Source organism: Henckelia pumila, chromosome 2 (genome assembly GCF_033568475.1).
Source record: "Henckelia pumila isolate YLH828 chromosome 2, ASM3356847v2, whole genome shotgun sequence".
Lineage (NCBI taxonomy): Eukaryota > Viridiplantae > Streptophyta > Magnoliopsida > Lamiales > Gesneriaceae > Henckelia > Henckelia pumila.
Genome location: NC_133121.1, coordinates 125,287,571 through 125,311,254, shown reverse-complemented (window position 1 = coordinate 125,311,254; position 23,684 = coordinate 125,287,571). Strand labels below are relative to the sequence as shown.

General features: G+C 34.5%; 1 non-coding gene and 1 pseudogene across 1 annotated transcript; one reads left to right on the top strand and one right to left on the bottom strand.

Moving 5' to 3' along the window:
• Positions 1 to 8,111: 8,111 nt before the first annotated feature.
• Positions 8,112 to 8,216, bottom strand: LOC140885961 (small nucleolar RNA R71). The gene has a single exon (XR_012151372.1). It is a non-coding gene; the product is annotated as a small nucleolar RNA R71 (small nucleolar RNA).
• Positions 8,217 to 15,799: 7,583 nt separating this feature from the next.
• LOC140878347 (uncharacterized) lies at positions 15,800 to 22,021 on the top strand (annotated as a pseudogene).
• The last annotated feature ends 1,663 nt before the right edge of the window (positions 22,022 to 23,684 follow it).

The following is a 23,684-nucleotide window of genomic DNA, read 5'->3' as shown; positions in this document are numbered from 1 at the left end:
GCACCAATAATAAACAGGTAAAAACAAAATAAATCTGTTACCTGCAATTTCATTTTTAGGTGCAATTTCATTCTGATCCTCTTTATACTTCTGGAATTTGTTCTTCATTCGAATCTTTTCTCTGAATCGGATTTGCTTCTAACATATTCTAGCACATCAGCTTGAAATGTCTTTACACTGATTGCTAAGATATCTCCCTTCAAAATGGGTGTACTAATTTCTATCATACTCTGCATTCAGACTCAGATAAATCTATCTCGGTCCGCTAGAGTTAAAGAACTACTTTCATATCATTCACTTCATATCTATATTGGAATAAAAATTGTAGATAAAGTTGTGTGTATCTCACATACTCTTGCATGTCTACAATTGCATTCTCCTAACTCGTCATTCAACTTCAATTCTCTTAGCCTTATCTATGTTCGTCATAAAATGTTTCAGTCGTCAACATTTATTCAGACATAATTTTCGAATTCAAGCCATAACTAACAATTCAATGTTGAGCTTCTTCATTATCAACATCAACAATTCAAAGAGTTGTAGTAAACTTGAAAATCAAATAAGGCAGTCTTCACTATTCAAAATATTCGACTTCTAATGGGTATATTTTGCTTTCCGATCATTTCTATTTGTTGTGACAAAGAATCGTAAATAAAATTATGTTCTAAGCACTTACCAACAAATCAATATACCTCTGTTTTCTCAACATTTCTTCGTCAAAATCTATTAGCTGGTTGTTAGGTTTTGAAGTTGGTAGACAGTCAATCTGATATGATATTCATCTGTATCTTTCAGGTAAGTGAACAACTGATCAAGTTCTTCAGGCCAACTTTTACCTGCACTAACATCTATTCATTCACTGATATTCTGTTCTGTTCAATCAGAGATACTTCTTTCAGCTGAGCAATACTGTTATGTTCAATCTGACCATACCAATCTGTTTCATCTGGCCATACTATTCTGTCAGTCTGGGGTGCTTACGTCACCCAAAGAACAATGTTCTCTTCGATTCTGGGTGCTTACATCACCCGAGAAAAATCTTATAACAAAATCAGTAAGAAATTCAAAAATTTACAAATCAGTAAATCAGGCAGTTGAATTTCAAAGATAGATCACGCTCACATGCAAATCATCACATCATCAAATCATCAAATCGCGTAATGCATAATCATGCAATACTATAAATGCATGTGACTCAATCTACCCCGCTCAACTTCTACCTCAGTCCGAGAAACTTATGCTCTGATACCACCTGTTGTGGGGCCTCGGGTTGCTAATCTCAAATCTTAAGGGGCAATTAATGAATAAGCATCATTAATCTAATAAGGAAAGAATAAGGATCAAGAATTTTTTGTTTTTTTCAAAAGAGGGTGGGCTCGGGCGGTCAAAAACTACCGCCCGGGCGCCCCTGATTTTTTCCAAAACAGAAGGCTCGCGCTCGGGTTGCTAAAAACTGCAGCTCGGGCGCTTCCTAGGCAGAATTTCACCCTGTTTTTCAGCAGCCATTCTTGATCCTTTCCATCCATTCCAAGCTATCAAATTCAAGTCTAAAACATGTTATAAAATCTAAGAACATGCATACATTCATATATCAAGTTCCTAACATCAAATCATGCATTTATTACATCAAATAAATAGCTCAAAAGGCATGAAACTACAAGCTACACCAAGTCTCAAAAGTGAGCTTCTAAAACATAAGTTTCATGTCAAGTTTTTCAACTTAAAACCCGAGTCCACACTTGCTAAATCTTGCTCCCGAGCTATCAACGTCCTCTCAGACTAGCTCCTTCCCCATCTGTTGCAATGCACACATACAAAACAAAGCAACAGCCGGATAAACTCCGGTGAGAAATCATCTCAGTATAAGCAACATATCAAAAGCGTTAAATAAATCATATCGACTCTATTTAACTCGACTCAACAAATAGAGTAAAGAACGCTTCTTTTGATCGATCGAGAATTGATTCATTCAACTTCATTGCCATCAAGATTCGTATCCGATCTTGACATGAATATTCATCTAACGTAGCCATTCTGGGCTAGAAAATAAGGTTAACCGCAACCTTGACATAGAATCAATTCAATATAGTCTCGTATCATAATCATATCGACTCAAATCAAAGATCCACTACCTAGGATGGATTGACAACATCAAAATCAAATCAAAACAATAAATATGTATGTGATTTTGGCGGGATAACTCAAGAATAGTCGTTCTTGAGTTTCAAAGTCCCTGACTCGTGATGTCGTCATTATACCTTCGTATTTCTTCTGTTTTGAACGCTTCAAATCTGAAACATAGCATCAAAACATTCATATCAATCTTCATTCTATTCAATCATTTCAGAATCGAGTCAAAATCATCAACACATCTTCAATCAAATTCATTTCAAACCTCACTTCTTCTTATTCGGTACAACTCGGAGTCGTGAGTTGTTAGCCTTCGAAACTCATCCAAAACTGAGAAATAAAAATACTATATCATCGATAACATTTCAAACAATGTCTTAACTCAGTCATAGGCTATCAAAACGGTCCAAAAACACAAATCGACGGCGTAGCGATTAAAAATCGGTAACCAACAAAATATCGAATTCGAATCTAACTTATTTAACTTCAATCCAATTCATACGTCCATTCCAAATCATTAATACATCATTCTATTCCTCATAACATCAGCTAAGTATATCAAATACAAGCTGGACATCAAAACAAGTTCATTCCTTAATTCATTTTCAATCCGGCTTCGATATCGAACGACATACAACTCAAGAACACAAACATAAATTCATAATCTGATTTCTGCCATATTTAGATCTTCAAAACATGCCGAGATAATAAAATACTTACATCAAGTCGAAGTTCTCATCGCAAGGATTCCAAAACATCTTTCAGAATCGAAATCGGACGATCGGATCAAAAGTTACGGCGTTTTGAAAATCAATAATTCAAAAGAAAAGGAAGACTTCGGCTCCCCCGTTCTTCACTTTTGAATTCTGAAGTAAATACACGTATCATGCTGAATAATCAAGTTAAAATCGGATATGTATTGCATATTTGCAATTTAATCCCTCAAGTCTTCATTAATTGCAATTCAGTCCTCGGCCTTCGTTTTAATTCAATTTCAATCCAAAATAATTTAAGAATATTAGAATTAAAATCGAAACTCTAAATATTCTCAAATTAAATATACTCGGATTAAAATTAAATAAATTCGGATTAGTTAAATAATCCTGGCCTTTTGCATTTTAGCTCCTCAAACTTTGATATTTTCAAATCAGTCTCTGATCGGGTTGTACCTTCAAAATTAATCTTCTTTAATTCCCGAAATATGGAATTTAATCTTAAATTTCATAAATATTCAAATCGAATATTTATTCTTTTCATTTAAGAATTCTCGGAATTTAAATCTCAAAATCCGTAAATTCTCAAATTAAATATTTTTGGCTCGAAAATTAAATCTATCATTTCCATAACTTCTCAAATCAATATTAGCCCATAATATAGAATTTAATTCTCAAATCCCATAATTAATAATTTAATATTTTCGGGCCTTACAAGACTCAATCACTTGAACTTCAAAGCTTTAGCCAATCCGAGTAAGCATGAACTGATTACAGATCTACCTAAAATCAAGTTTTCAAAAGACAAGGTTTCTACTGCTTGCCAGCTAGGTAAGCAAGTCAGATCAACTTTCAAATAATATATTTAACATACTATTCTTAGAAATTATAAATTAATTATTACACTCCATATATAAATATTTTTTATGACATGTAAAACAACATGTACTTTATATATATATCAAATTTAAAACAACTCGATTCGATTACTATTAAAGAAATTGAGCAAAAAACATATTAATGTTTTATCAAGGCATTGTCATATAAAATAATTATTGAAAAACTAGAGGTAATGAGATTAAACGACATAAAATTATTCTCTTCATATACTTGATTTGAGGTTCGAGAAATATTAATATAATATATCTAGACAAGAAACTATTTTATTAGCAATAACAATATAAAAATTAAAAATAATTTATTTATATACTTATAATCTCGAATAGGAAGAAAAAAGATAATTTAAAATAATGTCACCAGTTCTACTAAAATTAATACTCTAAGAGTTTTTTAAACAAAATATTACAAGATTTGAACAAATAAAAGTATAAAAAAAAGTTTGTATTGACTGTTGCACATTATATGAATTTGATTTCTGAAAAAAATATTTACCACATTAATAATATGTTAGATTTTTTAAAACAAGAGTTTGATGAACTTATGAAAAAAATATGAATATATATATATATATATCCCAAACTAAATAATTATTTGTATAACTAAATTAAATACTCTTAGTATATATTTGTATATACTATAACACACAGAGTTTATATTATAAAAATATTATTTTTATTTATATATTTTTTGTTAGGATATTGATTATTTTTTATACTATATTATTTTCTAATGCATATTTAAATTTTATTATCGAAGCCAAACAAACAAATTTATTTAATAAACTGAAAAAATATACGTAAGAAAAATTTGAATATATTATTATGTATGACCAAAATGATTGAGAATTAGAGCAAGTCAAGCTGCAACAATTGTCTTATGATTATTATTGTTTTACGAGAGAAAAAATAATACTTGATTTATATTTACTTTATTAATAGAAGATCAACATTAATTTCAAATAAAACTTTTAAATAAAGAAAAAATAAATTTTTTGTTCACTAACTTATTTACTTTTAAGATCTGTTCCACTAAGTTTTTAAAGATTATTTTTGGTACGCTAAATTTTAAAGCAATTATTGGTCTAATTGGTAACGTGACACTGAAAAATACTGATTTGTAATAAAACACTACTAAAATGACGTAAAAATGTTGAGATCGAAAATTGCTGAATTATAAAATATCACATCAACAATTGAACTAACAATAGTAAAAAATTAAATGTTAGTGCACCAAAACCAAATTTGTCAACTCAATGGACTAAAACTCAAATATGAACAAATTAATGAATCAAAAAATCATTTCTCTGAAATAAATTGCTATTTTTTCACTTAAAATCAATATAAGTAAAAATATCATTTAACATAAATTATTCATGACGCTTGTGATTTTGTACTTATTGTTTAAAATATTAATTGAGTCGTATTGTTATCATCAACTATAAATTTTGTTAAAGCGAGAAGCGTTCGGTCATAAATTTAATTTCGGAGTCAATGTCATGGTTTCGATTCACATTAATTGAAAGCTCAATAATGGATAAGATAATTTTTTGGGTGCAATAATTGTCCTTCTCCTCGATTGAACAATTGAAACATGTGTTTGTTTGTACTGTTATACGATTTAAAAGATTTGAGTTGCATAGTTACTATCAAGTAAAACTTTTAATAACAAACAAATCATTTGATCATACAGTTTGTAACAAATATATATATATATATATATATATATTATGCTTTTCAATAAATATACAACATATGTAATTGCTTTAAAGTTGTCAGTTAAAAAATAAGTCAAACTCAAGATATAAACATATAATATCACTACAAGAAAAAAACGTTGATGAAGAACCGACAAATATCACAAAAAAAGTTAAAGACGTACTATATCTGCTTCACCTGCTAATTGGATATTGAATCATAGTGATTGAAATTTAAACTTGCTATTAAAAAGTATAACACGTGATTTTAATAAAGATAAAAACATTTTAAATTTGATAACTTTGGTCTCAATCAAATAAAATTGTAAATATGTGCAACACACATATATTTTTCTAGTTTTTATATAAATATAGAGGTTTCACCGTAAAATTTATTTTGTGCCCTCATATAACTTGTGTGCTTAGATAATTTTCTTCCCCTTTGGTCTTCTCTACCTCTCGTAATTCATATGATTCTTTAAAGTAATATATATACACACACACATATATATATATATATATATATATATATAGAGTTTCTTTCAAGTGTCCACCTATCATGCCCACTACCATGCCCACCAATGATGTGACACTATTCTATTGGATATGATAAAGATGTGGTCCAATAGAATAGTGCCACATCATTGGTGGGCATCGTAGTGGGCATGATAGGTGGGTACTTGAAAGAAACTATATATATATATATATATATATATATATATATATATATATATATATATATATATATATATATATATATATATATATGGAGGTTTCATAATGAACTTTATTTTTTGCCCTCATATTAACTTGTGTGCTTAGCTAATTTTCTTCCCCTTTGGCCTTCTCTACCTCTCGTAATTGATATGCTTCTTTAAATGTAAAAGAGACGGTGTATGCAGTTTGTTAACAAAATGATCAGTGTTGTGTGTGGTTTCCAACACCAGAGATAATACTGTGCAACAGAAATAAAAACGTAAAGTAAATAACACAAGTAAATAATTTTGTCTTAGGACTAAATATCACTAGAAAAAAGTATACAAATCAATACTAGTGATTTTACGAAAAATCAATAAATTCTAAATTTCTCAACAATTTGATAAATCAAACTTGCATCCTAAATAATCATAGTATAAACCAAATCAGATGCAACTCTTGTAAGCTAAATTAAAGAAACAGAAAAATCGGCAACACGGGTACACGCAATAACGATGATTGAAAATATGACTTCAGAAACTGATGTGTTGATATTTTCCTATATTCATGTAAGTTAATTTGTATGATTAGGAGAATTTACATTGATTAAATGCATTTTATAGTTCCTAATTATTGTTTTTGGTTTGATTTAGGAGAAGAAGAAGAATGAGCAAAAGGTAGATGAATTTGAGAGGAAAAGCTATTGCGCAAAAATGAATTACGGAGCAACAATGATAAAAAATTATTTTTAACGCTAGATAGATCCAAATCCGATATTCACCATTCAGAATATATTTTAAGATGTTTTGAAGCCGCTGTTCAAATTTAAGCTCAATCTGACGGCTAGATCTCGAGATATTGCGCAGACTCAGAAATATAAAATTTTGGGAATTAAAATCCTTGACTTTTCGGGCTTTATTTTGTGGGTTTTTCAAGCCATATAAATAGAAGATAAAACATCAGAGTTTGGAATCATCTTCGGACGGCTAAAGACGTGAGAAGACATCTGGAGGCTAGGTTTTATCTTCCTTGTTCTTAGATTCAATCTCTTCTTCAACTCTTCTAAGTTTTAGTTCTTGGTAGAGGAAGATTAACCCTTTGAAGTTTATTTATTTCGTGATATTTTTATTTTCATTGTTTGATTTTTATTTGAGTATCAAGAGTTGTTTGGAATTGATTGATATGATTGTGTGTTTAATTATTGGCTGACTATCTAATAATTTTCTCATAAAATCTAAACCTAAATTAGATATCAAATCCGTAATTGTTTGATCCCTCTAATTTGCGAAGCAATTGCGATTAATAATTTCCGCTTGTGATTTTGTTAATTCGTAGGAACATCTCTTGACTAGATTAAATACAACCGCTTGTGCTTGTGTTGTTTAACTTCATCAATTTCACTAGTTTGAATGCTACCTCTCAATCTCTTGTATTTTGGTTAATTCATTGGTAAGGGTTAATTTAAAACGCTTGTGTCTAATTAACTAAAATTAAGGTGAGATAAGAATTAAATTTCCAATGATGAATATTCAATGAGAGTTAATTATTACTAGTGAGTCGATGATCAAGTGAATAACCTCAAGGGTGTAGTCGACAGATACCAAGGTTTGTTAACTAATTACTTTTCCATAATTTTAATTCTTGCATGCTAGTAAATAAAATTTTTTTTAAATTGGTTTTAATTAGTGGTAGTTAAATTCAAATTCAAAAAAACCCATTTTCATTTATTTTCAGTATTTTTAAGAACACAATAAATTGCACATTTCTCGTGGGAATGATCCATACTCTCCCTACTACATATTTATTTGTTTGAGTTGAGTTGGGTTAATTTGGGCGCGATACGACTAAGCGCTACCAAATTTTGGCGCCGTTGTCGGGGAAGACGTTTAATTTATTTGTGTTTTTGTTTTTATTTTATTCATCGTTTTATAATTTGTTGTTTTTTCAAGAATACTTATGGTGTAATACTTCGAGATGTCAAATCAACAAGTATTCATAAGTTTTATCCAGCAACACGGAGAGCCATTCTACGCAGCATGGGAGAGATTCAAGGATTTGGCAACCATATTCCGGTATCATGATTTTTTTAACTTTTTTATCCTTACATTTTTTTCTTGAGGGTTTGGATGCAGTGACAAGAAGATGGGTAATTGATGGAGCTTTCACAACCGGTACTCCACTATTTTGCCGAGATGATGATAGTATGATACACCTGATGGATGATATGACAGAATTTTACTATCACCGATATTGAGATCTTACACCACATGTATGGAGCTACCAATACCCACAAGATACTCAATACCCAAATTTTACAGACCAACCATTCAAGCTTCAAAAGGAGGAGGGAAGTTGTTCTCAATTGATCTTACATCCGCTAGAGGATACAAGGAGCAAGTTTGTGGCATCGACTGAGGAAGCTATAGAAGATCTAATCAAGTCTAGATGCCACCTTGTAGAGAAAATGGAGAAGATCAAGAGATCAATCCTCCATGAACACAAAGAACAAGAAGTGAGCAAGATACTCAAGAAGTGACCAACCCAATTTGGTTCGATGATGATGACTTAGAGAACCAGGATTGGGAGTGCGAATCAATTCCTGCTGAAGATTTAGAGGTGTTTGAGTCTTCTCTTCTTATTGAACCTCAGTCGGAAGATATTTTGGAAGAAATAGGGTATGATGAAAATATGTTGCCACTCAAGTGGAGGATGACGGAATTCAAGAGTCTATCGATTTGATTTCATCGACAATATTATCATACACACATCCCCAAGATCCTTCTTTCCATTAGTACCAGTTTCAAAAGATTTTGGCTTCCGAGAGCCCACAGAGATGTTCTATTCCTATGTTTACCAGCTGCTATGAAGTTTTGTTGAGGTGACGGGCTTAAACTATGTACATCTAGCCAAGATTGAGGGCACATGGAACAAAGACCCATTTTTGGTGTCATATGACACTTATTTTGGGCTTCAGTCGCTCTTTGAAAAATTATTCTGAGGTTCAAGCTGAAGACCGAAAATCAGGCGCTGCTTGGGAGGCAAGCCAAGTGGAGTAGATTCTTTTATTTCTTTCATTTTATTTGTTTCTTATTTGTTTTTCTTTAGTGTTATTTTTACTTTCATTGGGGACAATGTAAGATTTTAAGTATGGGGGAGAGAACTTAGCCAGTCATTTGGAGATTGATAGCCGATGATGATATGAAGTTGGAAAAATGAAATTTTTTTGCTCTTAATTGGACATGAGAAACCATAGGTTGATTAGTGAATATTTTAAGCACACATGTTTAACTAGTGAAATGTAGCGATGTATTGTATGATGTTGGTGTCTGTTGGATCATTGCACGACAGTAGGTGTTTGTGGGCCTGACAGTGTTTTTGAATCTTGATGATCTTTTTGACATGGCATATACGATCTTGGGCGCACCTGTTAATTTTTTTTTAATGAAAATTTTGGGAAAATGAAATTACCTCCATTATGGTTATGAGCAAGAGATTGAAATCTTAATCATCTTGTTCTTGACTAAGTTTGCGGATCCAATGAGATTGATGCTCCATCCGGGCTATAGATGAGAGTATTGAAATTCTAATCCTATCACAGTTATAGCTAAGTTTGCGGGTAATTATCGGGGCTTAAGAAAATCGGGTGCAAAATCCGACGGTGCGCAATCATTTCTCAAGAAAGTTGTGTTGTGTTAAAGGATTGTTGGGAGGAAGGTTTTGGATGGTGATACTTACACTGAAATGTCATAAGTCGGTAAACATCCTTAAAACTATGTCTTTTGAAGTTGCATGTACCTAGGATAACATGACACACACACATGTTCACGTTTGACTGATGGTTTATTATGGAAAATCGAGAGTATTCGTAATTTTGTTTTGTACGTGGGAACTTCTCTGAAGCTGTGATGTTCATGATTCATCCTTGTTTATGTTTTTGTGTTCATATTGTTTTTTCATGTCTTGCTCTAGGGCGAACAAGGTTTAAGTATGAGGGAGTTTGATGTGGTGATATTGTTCTATATTTATTTGAATTAATTTGTATGATTAGGATAATTTACATTGATTAAATGCATTTTATAGTTCTTAATTATTGTTTTTGATTTGATTTTGGAGAATAAGGAGAATGAGCAAAAGGTAGATTAATTTGAGAGGAAAAGATGGAAAAGCTTTTGTGCAAGAATGAATTACAGATTAGCAATGATAAAAAAATTATTTTTAATGCTAGAGAGATCCAAATACAATCTTCACCGTTAAAAATAAATTTCAAGATATTTTAAAGTCGCTGTCCAAATTTCAACTCAATCCGACGGCTAGATCTTGAGATATGAAATTTTCAAAAACACTGCGCGCTGAAAAAAAGTGAGATCGCTCGATCGGTAACTTTTGACCGATCGAGCGAGACCTGTGCTGCGGGAAAAATATATTTGACAGAAAGTTGCTCGCTCGATCAGAGACTTTTTGCCGCTCAAGCGAGGAATCGCGCAGACTCAGAAATAGGAAATTTCGGAAATTAAAATCCTTGAATTTTCGGGCTTTATTTCGTGGGTTTTTCAAGCCATATAAATAGAAGATAAAAAATCAGAGTTGGGAATCATCTTTGGACGGCTCAAGACGTGAGAAGACATGTGGCAGCTAGGTTTTATCTTCTTTGTTCTTAGATTCAATCTCTTCTTCAACTCTTCTAAGTTTTAGTTCTTGGTAGAGGAAGACGAACTCTTTGAAGTTTATTTATTTCGTGAGATTTTTATTTTCATTTTTTTATTTTTATTTGAGTATGAAGAGTTGTTTGGAATTGATTGATATGCATGTGTGTTTAATTATTGGCTGACTATCTAATAATTTTCTCACACAATCTAAAGCTAAATTAGATATCAAATCCGTAATTGTTTGATCCCTCTAATTTGCGAAGAAACTGCGATTAATAATTTCCACTTGTGAATTTGTTAATTCGTAAGAACATCTCTTGACTAGATTAAATACAACCGCTTGTGCTTGTATTGTTTAACTTCATCAATTTCACTAGTTTGAATGCTACCTCTCAATCGCTTGTATTTGGGTTAATTCATTGGTAAGAGTTAATTTAAAACGCTTGTGTCTAATTAACTAAAATTAAGGTAAGATAGAAATTAAATTTCCAATGATGAATATTCAATGAGAGCTAATTATTATTAAGGATTCGATGATCGAGTGAATAACTTCAAGGGTGTAGTCGATCGATACCAAAGTTTGTTAATTAATTACTTTTCCATAATTTTAATTCTTTCATGCTAGTCAATAAAATTTATTTTAAATTGCTTTTAATTAGTGGTAGTTAAATTCAAATTCAAAAACTCACTTTTCATTTATTTTCTGTATTTTTAAGAACACAATAAATTTCACCTTGCTCGTGGGAATGATCCCTACTCTCGCTAGTACATATTTATTTGTTTGAGTTGAGTTGGGTTAATTTGGGCGTGATACGACTAAGCGCTACCAGAAACCTTCAAATCTTTGCATGTAATTTTTCGATCGTAGCTCTGAAAGTTGTCATCTGAAGTCTTTCTTTTTGTACCTGGAAATCATCCTTGAAATAGACTTGAATCCAAAGCTTTTTTGTTTCCATAAATAGAGTCCTACAAGAATAAGAAAACGATTATAAGTAGAGATAATACTCTATTTAAGTATATATCTATAAATTTTCTTATCAAGATATATTTGAATATGACAAATATCTATCCTATGTATTTTTCGGTTTTCATAGATTATTTATCATATCTCCTAACGTGTCTAGAAAGAAAAATTAAATAATAATAAATTTAGCCAAAAATAAAAATTTCAAAGAATTAAAATTCCTTTCAAAATGTAATGCCCTTGTTATTGCTATGTGTCTTTAAGTTCCATTAATAAATACCATTTCCAATAACAGGTGTATAAAACATTACCATTTCCCATACCAGGTGTATAAAACATACATCTATGATAGGAAATAATATTTCGAAACTTCAATTTTTTTATGACAAGTATTTATCCTTAGTGAATAAATCTAAAATTTATCTCCATCAATCTATGACAAGAAATAATATTTCAGAAATTCAATTGATGACATGTAATTTCTCTTAATGAATAAATCTAAAATTTATCTCTATCATGAAAATTTGTTTTTGAAAGTCCATCATCAAAATTTTAAAACCACCGTCGTTGTGCAGAAATTCAAAATGACATATATATTTTTTTCTGTTTATTACTTTGTATGATCATAATGTGAGCATATACATGTTAAAAATTTTAGATTCGTGATATTCAGATAAGTGTCAAAATGATAGAAATAAACTGTATCTGATCATAGATCATATTGATAGGATCAGTTTGATACTGTAGATGGGGGTGAATACACTTCAAAAACTTTCTGTGAGGTAATTTAGAAATTCAATCGGATTAGTGATTGAATTTTAACTTATCTTGATGTCTTACGCAAATCAACAAACAAAGAATGTGCGAAAATATGTCAAGATTCAGATTCTAAACACTTAGTTAAAGTTTGTCTGTAAGACTGATGTTGTGAAGGTAAATTGATGAAAGACACAATGAGATGTTTATTGATGTTTGAAGATTTCAATTACTCCTACGTCACCTCTTTTTTCACTTGGAAGGATATCACTAAAAGACTTTGAATTTTACAACACAATTGCCCCACTCCAAGACTAGGACTTATACACAATCGTCTATCTTAGAACTTGTAGTAGCCCGATCCCATTTTACAAGATCAAGTTGCTAATCATGTTTAGATTTAATAAAGAATAATTAAGGGATTTTAATATGATTTAACAGACCAAGGAATTGGGTCCAGAATGACCAAAAAAATTTCTTATTGGACTTATTTGGGCTCGGGTAGTTCGGAGGATCCAAACTAGGGTTCGGAGGGTCCGAACCCAAGGGACTATGGAAGCCCTGTTTTGGTTCGGGAGGTGGTGAGATCGAACGATCCGATCTTGGGATCGGACGGTCCGAAATCCTCCGGGACAGATTCCAAAAGGATTTCTACAGATGTATCGGCCGACGAAGATCGGACGATCTGAAGAGGGATTGGACCGTCCGAACTTGGCCCGCATGCAACGTGGACATCATGCAAGGACCGGACCATCCAAATAGGGGTTCGGACGATCCAAACTCGGCCTATAAATACGAGTCAGGGGGCTCATTTCTGATTTTCCAAAAATTCCTCTCCTCTCCTGGTAATTGCTCTATTTTTAGGGCTTCGGGTAAACTTGGGAACTTTCTTAAAATTTACTTAATCTCATACATGACTGAAACTGAATATAAACTAAGTCGAGTCAAATTAGAACTGATATGTAACTGAAATTGAAATTGTAACTATAACTGTGAACTTAGATCCTTGAATTGTGACTCTGTGATTTCGATCATGATCATGGCTACAGTGCACTATGCCGCAAGGAAGTCAGGATAAAACCCAACTCAATCTTGCCCTGTATTTGGTAAGGGGATGATGCGATCATGGATAGCTCGCATGTTGATCACGTGGCTAAGGATCCGTTGGAGTTGCCTAGTGGACCAATTACGAGAGGTCGAGCTAAGAGATTCAAAGATGCGCTTCAGTCGATGATGGTGAATTATCAAGAAAGCGTGAGAATTCCTGAAGATCATTTTGGGGAATGTTACAATATGATTGAAGTCCAAAGAAGTCCAAAAAGTGGAGGAAATATCAAATAAAACACAAAATTAAGTGACAGGACCCGAGAGGCATGCGCGCCCGCGCCTGATTGACAGAACCCTATGTGCACCCGCGTGTATGTCTAGAGAGCCATGCGCGCCCGCGCCAAGCTACGCGCGCCCTCACCTCGTACTTTTACACATAGTTCGGCATATTTGTGTGTGTGCAAGACTTTTTGATATTTTGGCATTATTTTCTATATTTTGAGTCTTTTAATTATACTAGGAAACTTTCTAGATGATATCTTTGATATCTTTAGACTATATTTTGCGTTATCTTTTATTTTTGATTGTAAACTATAAATACTTTTGTTTATTTCATTAATAATAATTCAGATTCAGTTTATACAAAAATTATTGAAATTCTCTCAAGAATTTTATTTAAAGCTTTGCTTTGTTCTTCAAATCAAACTTTTTAAGTTTAATTACTTGGAAGCATTTGTCGATTGTTTCTCACTGAAGATTGTCAGATACAAGTTTATCTGAAGGTTTTCTTTGGTTTCAGTTGTCGTGATTTCTGTTGTTAATCGTACCGTCGATTAAAGGTGGAAATCCAAAAATCCTATCAATTTTACTTGTTTCAAAGATTGGGAAAAACTTTGGATCTTTTGTTTATTGATTAGAGGGTGCGATTCAAATTGTAATCGTGTTTCCTAATCTTACACATCAAGATTCATATAATTTGGTATCAAAGCCAAGGTTTTGAATCAAGTAATTATCTTATCTTCATCTGTTCTTCGTATTCTTCATGTCGTCGTTCGTCATCTTTCGTTCTTCGTTCGTCATCCATCTCATATCAAATTTTTGTGTCATTTATTTCAAACTTGTTATCCAAGTCTCGTGTCTTGCGCTACAAGTTATAAATTCAAAAAAAAAAAAGTGAAAAAAAGTAACTTGTGGCCAATTCCTTTGTCTTTATTCATCCTTGAAGCAAGTCAGAGTCAAGTTGTCCATAAAATTCCCTACTTGTGTTTGTGCAATCTTTGTGGGTCAATTTTCAAGCATTTAAAAGTTTTAAACTTGAAGGTTTGAATCTTATTCTACAAAGCAAAGTCTCTCCATAAATTTGAGTGAAAAAAAAGAGTGTTTGAGTGATTCGTTGGAGTGAACTGTGAGAATTTGTGTGAGGAAGTTTATTACTAACTATTTTCTTGCAGGTACCATGAATCCCAATAAAGATGTTAGTGAGAGTGTGAACCAAGGAATTTCCAAGGTTCAAATGGATGAGTTGATGGGGCAGTTGACTAGGGCGATGAGATCGGAGTTAGAACCTCTTCATGAGAGGATGAGTAAGTTGGAGGAGAGTAGTGGTAGTGGAAAGAAAAATAAAAATAGGAAGGGGAATGATTTTGAAGACGATGAGGAAAGTTTTGATGAGAATTGGGAGGAGGAGAGAAGAGTACATGGGGGTCGACATAGGCGAGAAGCGGTGCGAGGAAAATATACGGAGGGTAGTAAGGAGGATGGGAATATCAGTAGTATTAAGATGAAAATTCCAGCGTTTCAGGGAAAATCTGATCCGGAGGCGTATCTGGAATGGGCGAAGCGTGTAGAGTTTGTGTTTGATTGCCATCACTATTATGATCTTAAGAAAGTGAGGTTGGCAGTGGTTGAGTTTGTAGATTATGCATTAATCTGGTGGGATCAATTAGTGACCACTAGAAGGAGATGTGGAGAGCCGCCTATTGAGACATGGGAAGAGATGAAGCGTGTCATGAAGAAGCGGTTTGTGCCTAACCATTATTATCGTGAAATGTACAGGCGTTTACAAACTTTGAAGCAGGGTCCAAGGAGCGTGGAGGATTACTACAAGGAGTTGGAGACCACGATGATCTGGACCAACATTGAGGAGGATAATGAAGCTACAATAGCCTGATTTTTGTGCGGTTTGAATATAGAAATCCAAGACCAAGTGGAGCTTCGCCATTGTTTAGATTTGGATGAGATGGTGTAGGCGGCCATGAAGGTGGAACAGAAGCTCAAGAGAAGAGGAGCTGGTCGATTTCCTTCAGGTGAAGGATCGTCGACTTCTTTGCGTCCAAGCGTTGCAAAACGGGAGGACAACAAGCAGGTGTTCAAACCAAAACCTGACACCAGATCGGAGACACTAAAGCAAGTGGTTAAAGGTACATCTGAAACTTCTAATACTCGATCTAGAGATATTAAATGTTTTAGGTGTCAAGGTATTGGCCATATCTCTAGCCAATGCCCAAATAAGAAATTGATGATTGTTAATTCTTGTGGTGATGTGGAGTCGGAGAGTGAAGAGGAAAGTTATGATGAAATGCCTGCGTTGGTAGACCCTGATGATGAGGATGGGTTTGGGGCTGTTGTTGGTGAGTTATTGGTGAGTAGGAGAGCGTTACATGCACAACCTAGTGAAGAGGAAGAGAGCCAGAGGGAAAATCTTTTCCATACCCGTTGTTTTGTAAAGGGAAAGGTATGCAGTCTTATCATTGATGGGGCTAGTTGCACCAATGTAGCGAGTTGCGAACTTGTGGAAAAATTGGGGTTGTCTCTTTTGAAGCATCCTCAACCATATAGGTTGCAATGGTTCAATGACTGTGCGGAGGTGAGAGTTAATAAGCGAGTTGTGGTGCCATTTTCTATTGGCAAATATGTTGATGAGGTTTTGTGTGATGTGGTCCCTATACAAGCGTGTAATATTTTATTGGGTAGACCATGACAGTTTGATAGGAGAGTGGTTCATGATGGCTTTAAAAATAAATATTCGTTTGTAATGAAAAAAGAGTCCATTGTATTGTTGCCTATGACTCCAAAGCAAGTGTTGGAGGACCAAGTGAAAAAGAAAAAGAGAGATGAGGCCGAAAAAAAGAGTGATCAAAAAAGTGAGGTGGCCTTAGAAAAAAAGAATGATACAAAAAAAGATGAAAAAAAATTGAGCGAAAAGAGACTGGAAAAAAAATATATATAACCCAAAAGAGTGAGTTGAGAGATGTTATGAATTCTCAAATTCCACTTGTGTTGATGATTTATAAGGAGGTACTCCTTAACACAAGTGATATAGCCGGAGATCTTCCGAGCGTTGTTGTTTCTCTATTGCAGGAATTCGATGATTTATTTTCGGAGGAGCTACCTCAAGGATTACTACCTTTGAGAGGAATTGAGCACCAAATTGATTTGGTACCCGGGAGTGCATTTCCGAATCGTCCAGCTTATAGGAGCAATCCGGAGGAAACTAAAGAGTTGCAACGAGTGAGCTTTTAGATAAAGGTTTTGTACATGAGTCGATGTCACCGTGTGCTGTGCCTGTATTGTTAGTACCTAAAAAGGATGGATCTTGGCGTATGTGTGTTGATTGTAGAGCTATAAATAACATTATCATTAAGTATAGACATCCTATTCCTAGACTTGATGATATGTTAGATGAATTGCATGGTGCTTGTGTGTTTAGCAAGATTGATCTTAAAAGAGGTTATCATCAAATTAGGATGAGAGAGGGAGATGAGTGGAAAACTGCATTTAAAACAAAGTATGGGTTGTATGAATGGATGGTTATGCCTTTTGGTTTGACTAATGCACCTAGTACTTTCATGCGTTTAATGAATCATGTTTTGCGTGCATATCTTGGGAAGTTTGTGGTTGTCTATTTTGATGATATATTGGTATATAGCAAAAACTTAGATGATCATGCGGAACATTTGAGAGTTGTTTTAATCACATTGTGTGCTGAACATTTATATGCTAACCTTAAGAAATGTGTGTTTTGTACAAAAGAACTCATGTTTCTTGGGTTTGTTGTGAGTTCACAAGGTGTGAAAGTTGATGAAGAAAAGTTAAGTGCTATTCGAGATTGGCCAACACCCACTTCTATTGGTCAAGTTCGAAGTTTCCATGGCCTTGCGAGTTTTTACAGGAGGTTCATGAAGGATTTTAGCATATTGGCGGCGCCTATGACTGCTGCCATAAAGAAAAACATTCCATTCCATTGGGGCGAGGAGCAAGAGAAGTCTTTTAATATCATTAAGCAAAAGTTGATTAATGCTCCTTTACTTGTTTTACCTGATTTTACTAATATGTTTGAAATTGAATGTGATGCATCAGGTGTAGGAATTGGAGGCACTTTGATGCAAGGGGGAAAGCCAGTGGCGTATGTAAGGCCCGGGATTAATTAAAAATTAATCCAAATTAATTTTATTTTAATCCGAATATATTTAATTTGGAAATATTTAGAGTTTTGATTTAAATTCTAATATTCTTAAATTATTTAGGATTGAAATTGAATTAAAATAAGGGCCGATGACCAAATTGCAAATATTGAAGACTTAAGGGACTAAACTGCAATTATGCTTGAAAGTATCAGATTTTAATTCTATTACTCAGCTTTCAACGTGTAAGTCTATCAACATATTCAGAAAGTGAGAGCAGAAGCCGAGATCCTTTCTTTTCCTTTCGATTTGTGATCTTTCAAATCTTTATAACTTTTGCTCCGGTTATCCGATTTCGATTCCGTAAATTGTTCTGGAATCCTTACGACAAGGACTTCGATCTCATGTAAGTTTTATGTTGTGTTATATGGATTTCGAAATCATTTTGTGGCAGAGATCAGATTTTAACTTTTGATTACGTTTATCGACGTTTATGCGATTCTATTGCGAAACCGAATTGATGAGCTTATGTTATTTATGTTGAAGCATGATTGCAACATGTAAATGAATTATTATAGCTATTGAGATGAAGATTTGAATGATATATCAGCTGGTTATTGATTTGAATACACGTATGAGTTGGTTTGAAGTTAGAAATGATTTCGGGATTATGTTGGTTACCGATTTTCAATCGCTACGCCGTCAAATTGAGTTTTTAGAATATTTTAATAGCCTGTATCTGAGCTGAAGTTGTTATCTAGATGATATGAATGTTATAGCATTATTATTCTTCAATTTCAGTCGAGTTTGAAAGGCCAACGAATCAAGACGTCAACTTTGTACCGAAGAAGTTTGATTGAGGTTTGAAATGAGTTTGATTGACGATCTTAGGATGTTTTCGACTCGATTTTGATACGATAGATTGGAATGAAGTTTGATATATGTGTATTTGATGTATTTTTCAGATTTGAAGAGTTCAGAATCGAGATAAACGAAGGTATAATGACGACATCACGAGTTAGGGACTTTGAAACTCAAGAACGGATATTCTTGAGTTGGCCCGTAAAAACCACATACTTGTTATGTTATTATTTATGTTTGATGTTGTCGATCCATCGCAGGTAATGGATCTTTGAGTTTGAGTTGATATGATAGTATATTGAATTGATTCTATGCCAAGGTTGCGGTTAACCTTATTTTCTAGCCCGGAATGGCTACAATAGATGGATATCCATGTCAAGATCGTTTATGAATCTTGATGGCAATGAAGTGATATGAATCAATTCTTATTGAAGCGTTGATTACTCTATTTGTTGAGTCGAGTTTTAAATAGAGTTGATATGATTGATTTAACGCATTCTATATATGTTGGTTATACTGAGAATTATTTCTCACCGGAGTTTATCCGGCTGTTGTCTTGTTTTGTATGTGTGCATGACAACAGAGAGGGCAGGAGCTGATCAACGACGTCATTGACAGCTGGGAGAGAGTCTAGCATGTGAGGACTCGGGTTGTAGATGAAGTCTTGAACTCTAGAAGCATTAAACCTTAGAACTTGTTGGTTTTGGAATACATGTATGAAACTTGAGATAGTTTATGTCGTTTACCGATCTTTAGCGACTTGTTCGATGTAATAAATGCATGTATAAATGCTTGAGACCTTGTTTATATGTAGATGCAAGTTTCAGATCTTTTAAACCATGCCTTGTATTGATTTTGGTGATGAGAATTGATGGTGCACGGTTTTGACAGCAAAAACTTTGATCTGCTGATTTCTGGAATTGGAGCCCGCTCGATCGGGTGAACTTGACCGATCGAGCGAGGCCTTTAAAATGAAAAACAGAGAACTGAAATCTTGGGCTCGCTTGATCGGATGAATTCAACCGATCGAGCGAGGCCAAAATGGTTTTCCATCAGAGAGCTGAGCTTATGTGCTCGCTCGATCGGGTGAGTTTACCCGATCGAGCGAGACACTATTTAAATTTTTTTTTACTTTGCTCTTGGTTTATTTAATTGATGTTTAATGAATGTTAATTGTTCATTAATTGCCCTAATGTGAGATTAGTAACCCGAGGTCCCCACAACAGGTGGTATCAGAGCATAAGTTTCTCGGACTGAGAATAGATGAGCGGGGTAGATCGAGTCTTTTATTTTGATTTATTTATTGCTTTCATACTTGTATGGTATATGATTTATTGATTACATATATTAAATTGTCACATGATGCTGTGATAATTTGCGAAGAATATGTCGTACAGTGTTTTGAAGTATATGCTATCTGATTCTCTGATTGAAGTAATATCTTGTATTGAATGAGTATGAATCAGAACTCGATCTTTTGAGAAGGCATAATTGTGTTAATCAGAGACAGACTGAAACAGATTTATTATATCTGTGATTGAATTGTGCACTAATCTCCTTGATTATCAGATATGCCTCCCCGACCAGCACCGAGAGTTAGGCAGATATTGGCAATGAATCAGCCTGAACAGACGAATGTTGCACAGGTTCCAGTGACAGCAACTGAACATTGACAGGGTAGTACTTCTACTGATGAGTTTAGTGATGCTAATCCAATGGAGAAACTTCTGAAACGATTTCAGTCATTCAAACCGCCGAAGTTGCACGGAACAGAGAATGCTGTGGAATGTGAGAATTGGTTGGAAGATATTGAGCAATTATTCGAGTCCCTCGACTATACAGATGATCGTCGTGTCAGACTTGTGATTCATCAACTACATGGCCTTGCCAAAAGTTGGTGGATAGCGACGAAGAGAGCATTGGAAAATCAAGGTACTGTTATTACCTGGTCTGTATTTTGAACTGCTTTCTATCAACGGTTCTTTCCTGTTTCTTATCGAAAGGACAAGGGAGCAGAATTCGCAAGTTTGCAACAGGGCCAAATGAATATCGAAGAATATGTTGCAAAATTTACGAGTTTGATGAAGTTTGCTCCACATGTCACTATCAGTGACGAAGCACAAGCCGATCAGTTTATTAATGGCTTGAATCCTGACGTGTTTACACTTGTGAATTCGGGAAGACCGAATACCTTTGCCGATGCTCTGAATCGAGCAAAGGGTGCAAAAGCAGGAATACTGAAACACGAAGAGCTCGGTTTGTTCCCCAGCCAATGAGACAACCTCAAGAGCAGCCACAGATTCCACCACCACCTCGATTTGATGCTAGGGAGTAGCAGTGGTAAGAAGAACTTTTTCAAGGGCAAAGGTAAACAGTTTAAACGCCCTGGTAGTAGCTCTTCTAGTTCAAGTGGATCTAGAAAATTCAGAGGTGGACCAAAATCCGGTACTTCTGATGTTATTTGTACCAAGTGTGGAGGACGTCATACCAATGAGCAATGCCGAGGAGTTTTTGGTACTTGTTATATATGCAATCAAACAGGTCATTTTGCAAGGGTATGCCAGAGGTGCTGGAAATGCACAAGGTGCTGGATCATCTCGACCCGTGACACAGCCAGAGAGGCAAGCAACCTCGGTGCATTCATTCCAACCTCAGCCATCAACGCAGAGCCGTACTGGAGGAACTCATGTTGGGAGTCAGCCACAGAGGCAACAAGCACGAGTGTTTGCACTGACTGAAGAGCAAGCACAAGCGGCACCGGATGATGTGATTGCAGGTAACTGTTCTCTTTATGGTTATTTTGCCTATCTTATTCGATACTGGTGCGTCGCATACCTTCATTTCTGAACAATTTGTTACATTGTATTCATTGCCCGTTTAGTCATTAATTATTGTGGTGTCTATATCTTCACCGTTGGGAAAGGGTATAGTATCAGTGAAGTCTGTTAGAAACTGTGTACTACAGTATGAAGGTAATGAAGTTGAGCTTGACTGTATTGTTCTTGGTTTGTCTGATTTTGACTGCATAATCGGTATTGATATGCTAACCAAGTACAGAGCAACAGTTGACTGTTTTCAAAAGATAGTGAAGTTCAGACCAATGATGGCTGACGAATGGAAATTTTATGGTAAGGGTGCTAGATCTAAAATTCCCTTGATATCTGTTATTGCTATGACTGATTTATTACAGAAGGGAGCAGAGGGATTTTTGATCTATGAAGTTGATGTGTTGAAGACTAGTCCGAAATTAACTGATCTACCAGTGGTGAATGAGTTTGCAGATGTATTCCTTGACGAGATTCCGGGATTGCCACCGTACAGAGAGGTAGACTTTGGTATTGAATTGATGCCAGGTACACAGCCGATATCAAAAGCACCGTACCGAATGGCACCGATTGAACTGAAAGAACTGAAAGACCAACTCGAAGATTTGTTGGCCAAAGGATATATTAGACCGAGTGTATCCCCATGGGGTGCTCCGATATTATTTGTTAGAAAGAAAGATGGATCGATGAGATTATGTATTGACTACCGGCAATTGAACAAAGCAACGGTAAAGAATCGTTATCCTTTACCTCATATCGATGATTTATTTGATAAATTGCAGGGTTCGTCGGTATATTCGAAGATTTATCTACGATCCGGTTATCATCAATTGAGGGTTAGATACGAGGATATTCCTAAGACTGCATTTAGAACCAGGTATGGCCATTATGAATTCATAGTCATGCCGTTTGGTCTAACGAATGCACCAGCAGTTTTTATGGGATTGATGAATAGAGTATTTCAAAAATATCTAGACGACTTTGTGATTATCTTTATCGATGATATTTTGATATACTCTAAGAATATGTGTGAACATGCTGATCATCTCCGAATTGTACTGAGAACATTAAGAGAAGAGAAATTGTATGCCAAGTTATCCAAATGTGAATTTGGTTGCAGAGAGTTGTTTTTCTTGATCATATAATTTCAGGAGATGACATTTCAGTTGATCCGAGTAAGATTGAAGCTGTGATTAGTTGGCAAAGACCGACATCTGTGCCAGAAATTCGAAGTTTTATGGGCTTAGCTGGTTATTACCGTAGATTCATTCGAGATTTTTCATCGATAGCGAAGCCTATTACACAGCTTACACAGAAGAATGCACCATTTATTTGGTCTGAGGCGTGTGAAAGAAGTTTTATCGAACTAAAGAAGAGATTGACTACAGCGCCGGTTTTGAAAATCCCTGCAGGTACTGGTGATTTTGTTGTTTATTGTGATGCTTATCACAAGGGTTTGGGATGTATTTTAATGCAGAAAGGACATGTTGTCGCTTATGCTTCTCGACAACTGAAACCACATGAAGTCAGGTATCCGATTCATGATCTTGAATTGGCTGCAATCGTCTTTGCATTAAAGATCTGGAGACATTACTTATACGGCGAGAAGTTTGAAATCTTTTCTGTTCACAAAAGTCTGAAGTATCTGTTCTCACAATCTGAACTGAATATGAGACAACGACGATGGCTTGATTTATTGAAGGATTTTGACTGTGAAATCAAATACTATCCGGGGAAATCTAATGCAGCAGCGGATGCCCTGAGTAGAAAGGTGTGTGCTTTATCCTTGTCTACGGTAGGTGTATCTAATTTGATTGAGGATTAATGTATTTCTGGGTATGTATTTGAGACAGATAGAAGGCCAATGAAAGTTTATACAATCAGTGCTGAGCCAGAATTGTTAATTCGTATCAAAGAAGCGCAGAAAGCTGATCAGAATGTACAGAAATCAATTGAAATGATCCGATCAGGACATCAGTCTGAGTACAAGGTTAGTGACGATGATATCTTGTATGTGAATAACCAAATAGTTGTTCCCAATATTACAGAA